The 15795-nt window shown below is 39.9% G+C and overlaps 1 protein-coding gene across 2 annotated transcripts in view; it reads left to right on the forward strand.

Annotated features, from left to right (window-relative positions):
• Cyth3 (cytohesin 3) overlaps nt 1-15795 on the forward strand; it is an 80014-nt gene that overhangs the window by 14363 nt on the left and 49856 nt on the right. The window lies entirely within an intron of this gene.

Consider the following 15795-nt stretch of genomic DNA (forward strand, 5'->3'; position numbering starts at 1 on the left):
TCATTTTAAGAACTGAACTAGGTTTTATATATTTGAGTTATATTTGAGATTGACACTTTGCTATTATGTTAAATATATACAAAAGATTTTCATATACTTAGAATATATTAATACTTTTATTTTGCAAATAGTTATGATTATGTTTATTTTAACATAGATATCTTAGAAAAATGCAATAATCAAAAGTGGTAGACAATGGCAAAAAAATATTCTGTGAGAAGACAGGACTTCTTTTAGTTCTCAGCAGAGAGGATAAAATGATCAAGAATGTCCTTTTCCAAGTTGTATTAATTAGATTAAAACTTTTTTTAGTTGGAAAAAAAATGGTTTTTGAGTTGAGAACGACTCAGATAAGTGAATTCATGTTTGTGTTACCGTATGGGAAAATTGGAGGATTTTAGTGCCTTTTAAATGTTTGGCCTGATCATGAGATGAGACTCCATGTCTCAAGTATAGGAAGACAAGCAATTGCAGACTTAGATTCAGCATGACCACATTTCTAAGCACATGAAACACTTTGAGATGAAAATGATGCCTTTCATTGCCTTATATAAAGAGAATCTTCATACTGGACAAGAGTTCTTATAAAATGTTGCATTTTTGTTGGGAGTCACAGGGTGGTAGCTAGAATGTTACGAGAACATTTCCATATAGAGTACATGGTCAAGTGGTTACTGGAATGTTTGTTTCAATGGGATAAAGTCAGATACTTCCTTTCCCCATTTCTGTGACTGACTGGTCTTTATACCCTCTGTCTCTTGCTCCCCAGACCTGTTCCCAGGGCTTTCACTCCTAATGACAGCACTCAGAGGAGCAGAGTTTGGAATGTACAATGTGGGTCCTGCCCTTGTCTGGCTTCCCTGGTAATGTTCTGTTTCACAAATGCCCAATAATTTGGCTGGACATGTAGAACATGACTAAGTTTAAAAAAGCAAAACTGGAAAGAACATCAGCTATTTCCCTTGGGTTCTGCTAGTAGTGTTTGGATATTTGGTTTTAGAATTTAAGTCTGTAACTTTCATACTGCCTCCCCCACCCCTTTACCCTTCACAGTAGAGGAGTCTGGGGCTTCTTCTATTGCTGTCTTCCTGTAAGTGTTCAGTGTTACCCTGATGAAGGACTGTCTTGCATCTAAAGACAATGAAGAGTGTCTGTTTCAGAAATGTTTTTTTAATTAGTACCATGTGAAAATTTTTATTTCCCTCTTTTTTTTACTGAGACAACTTTGAGGTAAGATTTTTTTAAAAAAAAATTATCACCCAGACATTGGTGGCTACTCAAGGGCTGGGATCTTAGGCTAGCTCAGGCAGGAAAGTTTGTGAGACTTATTTCCAGTTAACCGCCAAAAAGCCAGACTTAGAGCTATGGCTCCAGTGGTAGAACACTAGCCTCAAGCCAAAAAAGCTCAGGGACAGCTCCTTAGGCCCTGAGTTTAAGCCCCAGGACTGGCCCAAAGGCACACACACACACATAAAAAAATCGGCTCTCCCGGTTCTTCCATGCTTCTTGAAATTTGGTGTCGTCTTGTCCGGGAGTTTTGAATTCTGAAATCTGCCCATGGCCTACTGCCTTAACCCATAGTTGGCTAACTCCCTCTGGAGAATTTCTCCAGGCTCTGAAGCTTGGTGTGCAGATTTCATCTTGGTTCAGTGATAAAAAAACATCATTGACTAGATTGGTGACTGGAAAGTTTGGGCACTGATTTTTACAGGTGTGTCATTTCCTTAAAGTGTGACGTTACTGGCAAGTAGGGATATTCTGGTTATTCTGGTATGATTTAAGAGGTTTTTTTTTTTTTTCTCCTTGTTTGCTATATTCAGTCAGCACTGAGAATATCTCAGATAATTCCCCTAGTTCAAGGCAGAAAATATTCAACTGTTTGAAGAATTTGTATCTGTACAAATTGAGGCCATCAAGGCCATTCCAGCCATGTAATGAATCTTATAATTAGTTCTAGGTAGCCAGAAGTGGTGCTGTGGCTCTATGTGCATATGGACTATAGCTAGAACTTATATAAAGCAAATGAACAACAAACACCCACCTAAAATATCTGAACCTGTTTGTTACACTTCGTGTTGCATTGTATTCGATTAAAAAAATATTTAGAGCTAGGTTCGGTGGCTTACACCTGTAATCCTAGCTACTCAGGAGACTGAGATCTGAGGATCACAGTTCAAAGCCAGCCTGGGCACTAAAGAACATGAGGCTCTTGTCTCCAATTAATCACTAGGAAAATGGGAAGCGGTGCTGTGGCTCCAGAGATAGGGTGGTAGCCTTGAACTGAAGAGCTCAAGGACAGCACCCAGGCCCAGAGTTCAAGCTCCATGACTGACAAAAAAAATGATTTTTATTTTTATTTTTTAAGAAACCTTCTGACTTATTAGGATGCTGGCCCAAGAGAGATGCAATGAGAAGACATGTTAAAAATAACATAGCTCTATAGGGGTCAAACTGATTAAAGTACTATTGTAAACGTGTGTTGAGGTAACATGATGTGTGACTTTGGATAAGCTGCTTAACTGGGATGATATGGATATTTGAATACTCAGATGGGATTAATATGAGGAATGTATTAAAAACCCAAGTGGGCTAGTTGTTTTGATGAACACTGTCATCAATGTATTTAGCCCTACTAACTCAGAGTGAGTTGGAGAAACATGTGTATTTGGGTCAGGACCATCTTATGGTTGGCACATTCTAGTAGTTTTTTTCCCACTTTATATTTTGAAAATGTTAAAAAAAAAAAAAGGGAAAGAGTAAAATCTATATGTCCTTGTTCTAAATACACCAATTGTTAAATTTTGTCTAATTTGCTTTGTCTTTTAATGTAATTTTTCTTTTCTTTTCTTTTTTTTTGGGGGGGGTCCCAATTCTGGGGCTTGAGCTCAGGGCCTGGGCACTATCTTTGGGCTTTTTCAAGGCACGTGCTCTATCATTTGAGCCATAGCACTACGTGTGGCGTTTTCTCTGTATGTGGGACTGAGGAATCAAACCCAGTGCTTCATTCATGCATGCTAAGCAAGCACTCTACCACTAGTCCATACTCATGGCCTAATGTAAAATTTTAAATTACAATTTCCTGGTTTGGGTGTATGAACTATTTGAAACTAAGTCATACCGAAATGAACATTGTTCATTTTGTGTATAATACAAATTGTTTTCTTTGGTTTCTAAAATGTCGTTTAGGGGGATGTTTCTCACATATCTCAGCTGTAATAAAGATTTAAATCTTGGGCCAGGAGTTTGGCCCAGTGGTAGAGTGCTTGTCTAGCATGCATGAAGCCCTGAGTTTGATTCGTCTGTACCACATACACAGAAAAAGCCAGAAGTGGTGACGTTGCTGAAGTGGTAGAGCTCTAGCCTTGAGAAAGCCCAAGGTCAGTGCTCAGGGCCTGAGTTGAAGGCCCAGGACTGGGAAAAAAAAAAAGATTTAACTCTTTAGTCTTTTAAAAAAGCTTTATATTCACTTTTTGGAAGCCATGACTGTTGTTGCATATCACTTGCATCCTACAAACTAGATTATATGTATAAGCAAAAGCGATAAGTGTTTTGGTTTCCTTAGTGTCTTTAAAAAATTACACATAAAAGCTATCTACTTGATTCAAGGTCAAAGTTACATTCTTTTTCTTGTTCTTTGGGAAATGTGGATTCAATTGGTAACCAAAATAAGTTAGTAAACGGCTCAGATGTCAATGGAATATGTGTGTGGGAGAACTTGGAGTAAGCATACCCTGTAGCTTGTTAGATCTACACCCATCTGGAAGTGATTAGTTATCTGGCTTAACATAGTAAAGACTTTATTTGAATACTTGGCTATGGTTTTATGAAGAAATGAACTTTAGGATTGGAAACTTTAGTAAGATGAACTATATTTACATAATACAAAGGAGATGCTTTTGCTGTCAAATCATTGGATAGAGAACAAAACCAGAGCACTCTTGGGAGTAAGTCTTTTTTTTTTTTTTTTTTTTTTTGCCAGTCCTGGGGTTTGAGCTCAGGGCTTGAGCACTGTCCTTGGTCTTTCCTCAAGGCTAGACCAAGCGCTCTAACACTTGAGCTACAGCACCACTTCCAGCTTTTTCTGTGTATGTGGTATTGAGGAATTAAACCTGGGTCTTTGTGCATGCTAGGCAAGCACTCTACCACTAGGCCAAACACCTGGCTCAGGAATAATAAGCCTCTCTTTCCCTTCTTCCCTTAACACTTTTCCTACAGGCTTTTAACAAGAAATTAACTTTAGCCATAGCTGAGACTAATACAGGATTCAGCTGTAAGTTTTTTTGTCACTGCCCTTATATCCGGTGATGGTCATAGCAAACTCATTGTATGAAAATTCAATAAAGGAAAGGGCAGGGTGGGAAAAAAAATGACACTCTATACAAGCATTCAAGAAATAGCAACAGGATCTAGGAGTCTCCCTTTCAGATGACTGATTTACATTCCATTCTGAAGTATTAATTTTGTTTGTGACTAGTATAGTAGGCATTTCAGTTTTTTCCTTTTAATATTATGTATGCACCATGTAATGAGAGAGTGTGTATGAGGCTGATACATTTTCACTGGGAGGAAGAAAAGAGTAACATATGAAAACCAGAGGACCTGAATGGTCCTAGTGCTAAATAGGACAAGGATTCTTCAAACTATTGTTCATGTTCCACTGGCATAGAGGCTGTGAAAGTCAAGTTCTCTGAAATTTGATGAGCAGTACTTGTGTTTATGCATGAACCATTGAACAACCAAATTCAGCTTCAGCAGTTCAAATTACATATTTCCATTTCTGCTTCAGTGTAATTACCACAAAACTTTGCTCTTTGTGTTATGAGCAACAAGTACACATCACCCTGTAGCTGAAGATGAATTAAGTATTTTGAAAATAGCTTTTATGATCAGTGTAATGATCCCAAGACTTGGTGATCCCATACTTCTGTGTCTCAAAGTTCTTGTTTTTCTTTTTCATGCGTGTGGGTCACATTTCTCATATTTCTTCTAATTGTAGCCAGACATCCTGTTTGGGGGCTATTTGAGACCAGTGCTGCCTGTGAAGAAACCATGTGGTTGGTAGTAACCTTCTGAGTTACTCTTCTTAGATTTGATTTTTATGGGCAGGTTTCCTTGAAATCCCTGCTCTATTTTTAGAGACTGTACATCTCCATGGTCCAGGGTGTCAGTAATGTATATATTTATTATTTAGCACAGAAATGTTGTTGAGGAGCTAAAAGCTGATTAAACTTCATAGAAAAAACAAACCAATGGTATTTTTATGAAGGCAGCAACCTCCTACCTTCCTGAACAGATTTCTTTTTCTTTTTGTGGGTCGTGAGGCTTGAACTCTGGGCCTGGGCACTGTCCCTGAGCTCTTCAGCTCAAGGCCACCGCCGCCCCCCACCCCTTTCCTTGAGCCAAGCCCCACTTTCCATTTTCTAGAGGTTAATTGGAGATAAGAGTCTCAGGTCCTTTTGTGCCCGGGCTGGTTTTAACCCTGATGCTCAGATCTCAACCTCCTGAGTAACTAGGATTACAGGCATGAGCCACCGCCGGCTCCTGAACAGATTTAAGGAAATAGAGCTTTTCTCTCTTTAGCAGATTGTTGTTGGGACTGTGCCAGCATGAATGATATTTTGAAGAATCTTTTCCTATTTTATAATGAGAGGGATCATCTCCTTGGTTCTTAGGAATTTTTATTCCTGTCTCTCTCTGAAAGACACTTTTTCATAATTCTTCAAGATATTTCCTACATGTGTGTTCCCTGCCTCTCTTCTGGCCCATTATTTCTTTGCTTGCTATGATTTTTAAAGGTCGTAACAAAACCCTAACAGTCTAGTAGTTTTGTTCTATCAAAGATTGCTTAGCAGCTTTGTGTATGATCCCCTATACTTGCCAAGTAGTTTTAGATCGTAGTAAGTTTTATAGGCGTAAGGGAACTGTGATTCTTCAGTCTACCTGGTTTAAAAAAAAAAAATAGCTGTTGCTGGGCTAGGAGTTTGGCCTAGTCATAGAGTGCTTCCCTAGCATACACAAAGACCTGGGTTTGATTCCTCAGAACCACATACAGAAAAAAGCCGGAATTGGTGCTTTGGCCCAAGTGGTAGAGAAAACCCAAGGACGGTGCTCAAGCCCTGAGTTCAATGCCCAGAACTGGCAAAAAAAAAAATACTTATTGCATTGCTTTTTAACTGATTTTGTGGTACTGGGACCGATTCTTTTTTTTTTTTTGGTGGGTCCTGGGGCTTGAACCATGGGGCCCGGGTGCTGTCCCTGAGCTCTTCAGCTCAAGGCTACCACCCTACCCCTGGGCCTGAACTTTGTCCCTGAGCGCTTCAGCCCCACTTCCCGTTTTCTAGTGATTAATTGGAGATAAGAGTCTCTTGGTCTTTAGTACACAGGCTGGCTTTGAACCTTGATTCTCAGATCTCAGCCTCCTGAGTAACTAGGATTACAGGCATGAGCCACAGTGCCTGGCTGAATTCTTTTTTTTTTTTTATTTAGCTATAATCCATATATAATAGTTGCCTTTTTAAAGTATTCACTTAAGTGATTGCTCATAAAGCTGTGTAGTTTATCACTGTTCTCTAGTTTTACAACATTTTTTCTTAAAAAGAAACCCTGTTTATCTCAGCAGTCACTCTTCTCTCCTACCAGCAACCACTGATGCATTTTCTTTCTTCTTTTGTATTTGCCTATTCTGGACATTTTACATAAATGGGCCATAAATGTGATTCTTTTCAGTCTGGCTTCTTTGTCTCAGCAGGTTCAATCCTGCTGTGGTTTAAGTCTGTTTTCCAGTCTCCTCTGTGTTGGAGCTTGACTCACTGTCAAGTACTTTGTTCTCCTGTGTGAAGAACTGAGACCTGGGCTGGTTTCTGTGTTGGGAGTGAGAGAAGATTTGGCTCACCTCTGCAATGATCAAATATGGGGCTGATATGCTATCCTGAAGACTTTTAGGTTTGCTAGTGTTTTCTTCCCATTGAGAAAGGTTGAAGTTTATTTTAAGCTTCATTATTTGGAGAAGGACCAGCCTGAATATTTGTAGTTGTGTTCTTAGTTTATAAGAACTGTTGCATCTGGAGCAGAAGCTTTGCCTGTAGAAAATGTTTACTTCCTGAAGAAGGACATGTTGGTTCATGGAATTGAGGGTGTTGTGTTGAAATCTGTTAAAAGAAGTGTGGCAAATCTACTTCTCAGGGGCTTCAGCAGACCCTGCTAGGGGATGCAGGACACCAAACCTTCATTCTTGTTAATCCTGGAATCTAAGCACATGCTAAAAATAAACCAAAAAGCTCCTCACAGCAGAGACTTGACCCAAAGGGGTTAGGGTTAGGAGAGACTCGGGAATTACAAGGTAAGTAAAGTCTGGATACTTAATATACAACATACTGTCTGCAGTTACTAATTGTATATGTGGAACTTGTTAATTTTAATATCACCACGCACTGCAACTATGTGAGATAATTACTAGTTAATCAGATTGACTGTGGCAGTCATTTCTCAACAGCTACGCATATCAAACATCACTGTTACAGTTAGAATCTGTATAATATCATCAATTGTGCCTCTATTTAATTTTTTAAATGGAAGAATGGAAAGGATCCTTTAGCATAGGACAGAGTTTAACAAGCTATTAGAAGGAACAAGAAATTAGGGCCTATAAAACAGAATGGAAATTGAGTAGAAGGAAAGGCTCTTGGTCAGTGCCTTGCCAGGCTGTGTTTAGATTAGGACAGGGAGTATGAGTATTGGGTCATACACAAGGTTAATTCCAAGGCCATCTGGAAGCCATTGTGCCAGAATAGTCCCTACATTCTTCCCTTTTCCTCTTGTTGCAGGAAAGTAGTTGATAGCTTTTCACCCTCAAGCAACTATTTCCTTACAGAGATTGAACTCCCTGCCTTCTTCATCCTAATGGAAGCCAATGGGAAGTTTTTGCTCACCTACTCATTCAAGAAAGACACTTGTACATTGAACTAAAAGAAGCCGAATTTGGCCTATTGGTAGAGTGCTTTCCTAGTATGCATGAAGCCCTGGATCCCATTCTTCAGTACCATATACATAGAAAAACCTCGAAGTGGTGCTGTGGCTCAAGTGGTAGAGTTTTATCCTTGAGAAAGCCCAAGGACAATGCCTAGGCCCTGAGTTCAAGCACCATGTCTGGTGCTCCCACCCCCCCCCAAAAAAAATAAAAAAGGCTAGAAGTAAATTTCAGGTGAAATATGCTTTGTGCTGTTTTTGTGGTTGTTGTTTAATTTGAAAAAAAAAAAAGCAACAACTGGACTTGGACCGGGAGTTTGGCTTAGTGGTACAGTGCTTGCCTAGCATGCATGGAGCCCTGGGTTTGATTCCATGGTACCACATACATAGAAAAAGCCAGAAGTGGATTGAAAAATGAGAGAAGGTCACAGGCTAGGCTGAAAGCTACTTGGTTGGGAGGCAGATTGAATTATAAATGGAAATAATGAACTGAGAGAAATAAAATAAGGATTCTAATTGCATCTGCAAAATTTTATACTCCACTAAGATTCATGAAGAACAAAACTTACAATGTGGCAAGTTAGAGTGCTGTGTCTAAGTAAGTTGTTCCTGAGGAAGATACTAAAACAGAATAGAAAGTAATCAAATCTAACAATGGAAAAAGTATCTTTAGGCTAAAAAAATCTGCTTTGGTGTGTTCAAAGGGCTCTTTCTGCATTAGATGGAATTAGTGGAAAGAAGGCACACCCAATGAAAGTTGTAAATTTCAAGGAAAAAGAAGTACTTTGCAACAGCCACTCAGAAGAAAGGGAAAACAAGTTATTTGAAAGAAGTGCCAGGGGCACTGGCTCACTTGTAATCCTAGCTACTCAGGAGGCTGAGATCTGAGGATCAAAGTTCAAAGCCAGCCCAGGCACAAAAGGATCTGAGATCTTATCTCCAGTTAACCTCTAGAAAATGTGAAGTGGGGCTTGACTCAAGGGTAGGGTGGTAGGTAGCATTGAGCTAAAGAGCTAAGGGACAGTGCCAAAGCTGAGTTCAAGCCCCATGACCCACCAAAAAAAAAAAAAAAAAAAAAAAGACTAAGCATTGGTGTCTCACACCTAGCTACTCAAGAGGCTGAGATCCAAGGATTATAGTTGAAAGCTAACCTGAGCAGGAAAGTCTGTGAGATTTATCTCCACTTTAGAAAACTAGAAGTAGAGTTATGGCTCAAATGGTGGAGCACTAGCTTTGAGCAAAAGAGCGCAGGGTCATTTCCCAGACCTTGAGTAATGTCACAGTTCAAACACTATGACTGACCAAAAAAATAAATAAATAAATCTGGGAGTCAGTAGCTCATGCCTGTAATCCTAGCTACTCAGTAGGTTGAGACCTGAGCATCGCGGTTCAAAGCCACCCCAGGCACGAAAATCTGTGAGACTCTTATTGATAGTTAACCACCAGAAAACTTGAAGTAGGGGCTGGGAGCATGGCCTAGTGGTAGTGCTTGCCTAGCATGTATAAGGCCCTGGGTTCAATTCCTTAGTACCACATAAGCAATAAAAATTTTTTTTTAAAAGGGGTGGGGGCTGGGAGTTTGGCCTAGTGGTAGAGTGCTTGCCTAGTATTCACAAAGTCCTGGATTCGATTCTTCGGTACCACATACATAGAAAAAGCCAGAAATCATGGAAGTGGTGCTATGGCTCAAATGATAGAAAGCCCAAGGAGAGTGCTCAGACCCTGAGGTCAGCCCAGGACTGGCAACAAGAAAGAAAAGAAAACCTGAAGTAGCACTGTGATTCAAATGGTAGATAGCCTTGAGCTGAAGAGCTTAGGGACAGCGCCCAGGCCCAGAGTTCAAACCCCACAACTGACCAAAAAAAAAAAGGGAAATGCAGATAGTCTTACTTTTCTACAACATTGTCAGAAGACAAGGTAGAGAGTCTTGAGAGTTTTGAAAGAAATAGATTATACCCAAGAATTGGGTACTTTGTGATTCCCAAAGATAGAGAAGTTGACCTCATGCAGCCTTCAGTGAGAGCACACCTACCTCTAAACTGAAGAGATCCATGAGCTAATATGACTATTGCTTAAGGCTGAACGGGCTTTCCTGCTACCTGTTGCCGATGCCATCTTTGTTTTTCTCCAAAAAGCAAACAAAAATTTCTATTTTGGTTGGTTGTGGGGCTTGAACTAGGGGCCTAGACACTGTCTGTGAGCTCTTTTGCTCAAAGCCAGTACTATACTACCACTTTGAGCCACAGCTCTACTTCTGGCTTTTTAGTGATTAGTTGGTGATGAGTCTCACAGGGAATTTTCTGCTCAAGCTGGTTTCAAACGGTGACCCTCAAATCTCAACCTCTTGAGTAGCTATATGATTTTACAGGCATGAACCACCTGCACCCAGATGAACTAAATTTTTAGTAGCTATAGGCATTCAAGATGTGCAGTGGAAAGAAAAATGTCAATAGGGGACTGGGAGTTTGGCTTAGTGGTAAGAGTGCTTGCCTAGCATGCATGAAGACCTGGGTTTGATTCCTTGGCACCCCACATACATGGAAAAAGCCAGAAGTGGTGCTGTGGTTCAAGTGGTAGAGCCTTGAGAGAGCCCAAGGACAGTGCTCAGGCCCTGAGCTTAAGCCACAGGACTGGCAAAAAAAAAAAAAAAAAAGAAGAAAAATGTCAGTAGTAATAGCAGTAATAAACTGAGGGTTCTGATTAGCTAGTAGAAACTGAGAAGTATGTGGTACTGGTGAGGAAGGGAATGTTCGGAGAAAATAAAGCCCCAGCCTGTAATTAACACTGATAATTAGAAAAACATAGGTAGTGGGAATAGTGGTATTAAACACATTATAAAGATACTCAATAGAAAATTCAAAGTAGAGATCTGGGTATGGTGGTTGACATCTGTAATCCACACTTGGGCTGAGGCAAGAGGACTGCAAATTTGAGGACAGCCTGCATACATATGAAGACACTGTCTCAAAAAAAAAAAAAGATCAAAGTAAGATACATGTACTCCACATCACTAGAGGAAGAAAAAAAATAAATTTGATCATGGCATAAGGTCATACTGAGGCAAAAGTACCATGTCTGGTTTGTGTCTCTTTCATTGGTTTAGAGGATGATTACCTGCTTTGATCTACAGTTTAGAAAATCTTTAAGCAATTGGGATTGTGTGCGTGTGTGTGTGTGTGCGTGCGTGTGCGGCTGGTTCTGGGGCATAAACTCATGGTCTGGGAACTGTCCTTGAGCTGTTTTTTTGTTTGTTTGTTCTTTTTCCTTGAGGCTAATGCTCTACCACTTGAGCCACAACTCCATTTCTGATCTTTTCTGTGTGTGGTTAATTGGAGGTAAGAGTCTCAGACTTTTCAGCACAGGCTGGCTTCCAGCCTCAGTCCTCAGATTTGAGCACCTAAAGTAGCTAGGATTACAGGTGCAAGCCACCAGCACCTAGCGTAAATGTTTTTTGGGGGGAGATATTTATGGGAAGGTTATTTATTAGTAAAATGTATATGATCAGACTTTTGATGATCTTTGATTTATCCTCATTTTTGGACAGATCTTTGTGAAGCTTTTGGGATAGAAAGGCAGGGATGTCTGAGCATGTTGTTTCCACGGCACACCTTCACCAGAGGTCTTCTGACCCAAAATAAAGAGAATAGTAAGAATTGCACCACCAAAGCCTCAGTGGTTCACAGAAGAGGTTCAGCCAGAGTTTAGGGCCTGAAACTTATTTGAAAAGTGCTATTGAAGAAAAACAATACAAGCTTGCTTGATGATTTATGCATGTGAATCTAGCTACTCTAGAATCAGATCACAGTGATCAAGGTTCAAGGTCGGATTAGGCAACAAGTTAGACTCCATCTCAACTGATGAGCATAGTGATTCTAGCTATATCAGAGGTATAGATGGGATGATACTGATCTGAGGTCATTCCTGGGCAAAAGATGCAAGACCCTACTTGAAAAAAAAAATGACCTGAAAACAAAGGGCTTTAGATGTGGTTCAAATGATACAACCCTTGCCTGGTAAGAATAAGGCCTTGACTTCAGATCCCATGCTTCCAAAGAAAAGGGGGAGGGGGAGGAAAAATATACTAGGTATAAGATAATTGGAATGAAAAAGAAGTCATAATAAAGTCCTTAAAAGGTTATGAAACTATAGGCAACTCAGAACTTGGAGAAGCTATTTTATGTTCTTGATACAAATTTGTAATTCTTTGTCCTTCTTTTGGTTGCTCACTTTAGGTTGTTGATAGCTTATTTATATAAAAATCTTGTGACCATTTACTTTAAAGAGACTAAGAAGGTATTTCAGTCTTTTCTGTAGGATGTTGATTTTGTGAGGTTTCTGGTAGTTAGTTCCATAGGGAGATGCAGGTTTGAAGCTTATAGTGCCAGAAAGCACTAGAACTAAAGTTAATCTAAAGAATAGATGATGGAGGTTGCTAAAGAGGAACAAGGAACAAGCTAAGGGGCAGGCAGGCCTGGGTAGATGTGGGTGATGACAGGCAGAGACCATAGGGAAGCTACAAAGAAAGGCTCACAGTTATTCCCCCCCCCACCTTTTTTTTTTTTTGGTCTGTCCTGAAGCTTCAACTCTGGGCCTGGGCGTTGTCCCTGAGCTCTTTAGCTCAAGGCTACCACCCCATTCCTTGAGCCACAGCTCCACTTCTGGTTTCTAGTGGTTAATTGGAAATAAGACTTTAGTGCCCAACCTGGCTTTGGACCGCAATCCTCAGATCTCAGCCTCCTGAATAGCTAGGATTACAGGCGTGAGCCACTGCACCCGGCTTATTTCCCTCTTTCAATAAACCTTATTTTTAGAGTTTTAGGATCATAGAAAAATGGAACAGAATATATATAGAATTCCCATATAGAATAGCCATCCCCTTAATCTGTGGTTATGTTTTGTGTTTTCGGTTTCCTATGGCCAAGCTTGAAATGAAAATATTGAACAGACAATTCCAGAAATAATTCATAAGTTTAAAGTAACTTTCATCATAGTATCTTGTTCTTTTTATTCAATTATTAACTATCTCTGCTAATCTTTTACTATATCTAGTTTACAAGTTAAACTAGCTTGAAGATTTCTTTGATAAGCGAATATCTGTCATTTGTAAACTTTCTAGTTCTGAAGAAAGCGTCTATGTTCTATAGACATAAATTATGTAAAGAAGTTATTTTATACCAAAAAAAGAAAAAAATAAGGTTTGGTACCATTGACAATTTTAGGCATCCATCTTGAAACATATCCTCCATGGATCCATGGACTCCTGTTCTTTATGCACTCACTCTTGATGCAACAACCCACACCACACTAATATAATTGTTGGAAGTGGTGTATAGCCACTTCTAAATTTCTCTGACAGAATGCTTGAGTTAAATTAAGGTTTTGGCTCACAGTTGCAGTCTGTGGGCACTTCATTATTCTGGCTTGTGGCAAGGCAGAACATAATAGCAGAAACATGGATGAAAGCTGCTCACCTAGCTGCTGCCAAGAAGCAGAAAGCTGGAAAGATCCAGGGAGCCAGATGCAGGGGCAATGTCCAGCACTAATGTGTAATAAATCTTTGGGGGACATTTTTAAATTCAGCTATAACATTGATGAACCTACATTGGCTCTTCATTATCACCCGGAGTCGATGTTCTAGGAGTTTGGAAAAGGTGTGATGACTCATAGCCTCATGCCACACAGAAAACTTCACTGAAAAACTGGCTGGCTGGCTTGCTTGCTTTGTTTTCTTCCTTTTTCTGTCAGTTTTTCTTCCCCGCTCTTTTCTCCAGAGCTCTATTTCCCCTTTCCTCTCTTCCTTCTCCTTTCCCCTTCCTTCCCTTCTGCCTTATTTCCTCTCTTTCCCCTTTCCTCTTCCCTTCTTCTCTTTTCTCATGAGAAAGCCTATACTTGCGAGCTGTATTCTCAGTCTGAAGGACTCTTTTTTTTTTTTTTTTTTGCCAGTCCTGGGCTTGAGCTCAGGGCCTGAGCACTGTCCTTGGACTTTCTCAAGGCTAGAGCTCTACCACTTGAGCCTCAGCACCACTTCCGGCTTTTTTCTATGTATGTGGTACCGAAGAATTGAACCCGGGTCTTCATGCATGCTAGGCAAACTCTCTACCACTAGGCCAAACTCCCAGCCCTGAAGGACTGTCTTTTAAAATTCACTTTTGCTTAATATTCTTCAGGATGTGTAGAAGTTACTTACATCACCATATCTGTACTAAACATATTAATGTATTTTATTAAGCATACTACTTTTATTAGTCTATAATTAAGCTTCATCTTGCTTACTAGCAGTCATTTCTTCAATCTTCAATTTTTTCCCCCAAAATAGGAAAATTTCCTTTGTCTGAACAGTTATCTGAAGGAAGGAATTGTTCTGGAATGGGAGCTCAGGAATTGTTCCTTTTTAATTTTTTTTCAGGCGTTGTTTCTTATGGTTACTATAAATGAAACAACTAAATAGATGCCTAATTTAGAAAAAATTACAGAAGTGAACTGAAAAAGCAGTTCATTGAAAAAGAGCACAACTAGCTCCTAAAATATTAATTGTTCACTTTTATCCTGACTGATATGTCATATAATGATATCATATAATGATATCATTTTCCTGGGTTTGAATGATACATATGTTAGACTTTCCATTGCTGTGACAAATTCCAAGGGAAACATGGCTCATGGTTTTGTAAGTATCAGCCCAATACAGCAGGAAAACTATGGTGGAACCGGGAGGGGAAATAAAGGGAGGAAGAGGGAAGCATGGTAGAAGAGGAGGAGGAAGAGCCAGAGGGAAGGAAGGAACACCTGTGCTTCTTGGTGGCTTTCTCCTTTTTCTCTTTTTATTCTGTGAACCTGGCCTAAACGATGGTGCTGCCCATATTCAGGAAGTTATTCCTGCTTAACTAGTTCTGTCAAGTAACACCTTCATAGTCCACCATGAGGTGCGTCTTTCTGACCTAGACTATCTTAATCTACTTGAAGCTATTCCCCTAGCCCTTGGTGCTTCTCAATCCAATCGAAAGTATTCATCTCACGACCTCTAACAAGAGTTGGTCAAATCTAAGTTGTCTAAGATATTTCAAGGACCTAAATTTTTCTTTTATATACTAAAACGTTAGAATGAATGAGCCTTGGTATTTTTCCCTTAGCAGACTCGATGCTCATTCCATACCATCTCAGCCAAATTGATACGGGCAGTAAAGTACAAAGACCCTTATGAGAGTCAGGAAATCTTATTTTGTACTTTGCCACTTGTATTTTCCCTGGCAGTCAAATGAATTTTGACACTTATCAGAAGTGCATCGAGACACATTTGTAGGTAATCAAACTCCTATATATTGCTTGGATGAATACATGCGGGGCCTTCTGCTAAGCACTAGCTTGTTGGAATAACCACAGGATGTGTTTTTTGTTTGTTGAGTTTGTGTGTGTGTGTGTGTGTGTGTGTGTGTGTGTGTGTGTGTGTGTGTGTGTGTTTGTGTTTGCATTTTTGCCAGTCCTGGACTTGAGCTCAGGGCCTGAGTACTGTCCTTGGGTTTTCTCAAGGCTAGAACCCTACCACTTGAGCTACAACACCACTTCCAGCTTTTCTTTTCCTATGTATGTGGCACCAAGGAATCGAACCTGGGTATGGGTGCATGGTAGGCAAGCACTCTACCACTAGACTAAATGCCTGGTCCCAGGATGTGTGTTTTGAAGCAGAAATGAAAACAGGATGCATGAAGAATGTTTGTCTCAGACACTAATGTTGTAAAGGCAGATTTGTTTTCTGAGTCCCTTGGAGCCAGACCATCAGGTGACTGCCCTGTGGCAGTTTCATTGCACTTATGTGTCTAGTGCCACCACATT

This window comes from Megascapheus bottae, chromosome 34 (genome assembly GCF_031878675.1).
Source record: "Megascapheus bottae isolate mThoBot1 chromosome 34, mThoBot2.hap1, whole genome shotgun sequence".
NCBI classification, from domain to species: domain Eukaryota; kingdom Metazoa; phylum Chordata; class Mammalia; order Rodentia; family Geomyidae; genus Megascapheus; species Megascapheus bottae.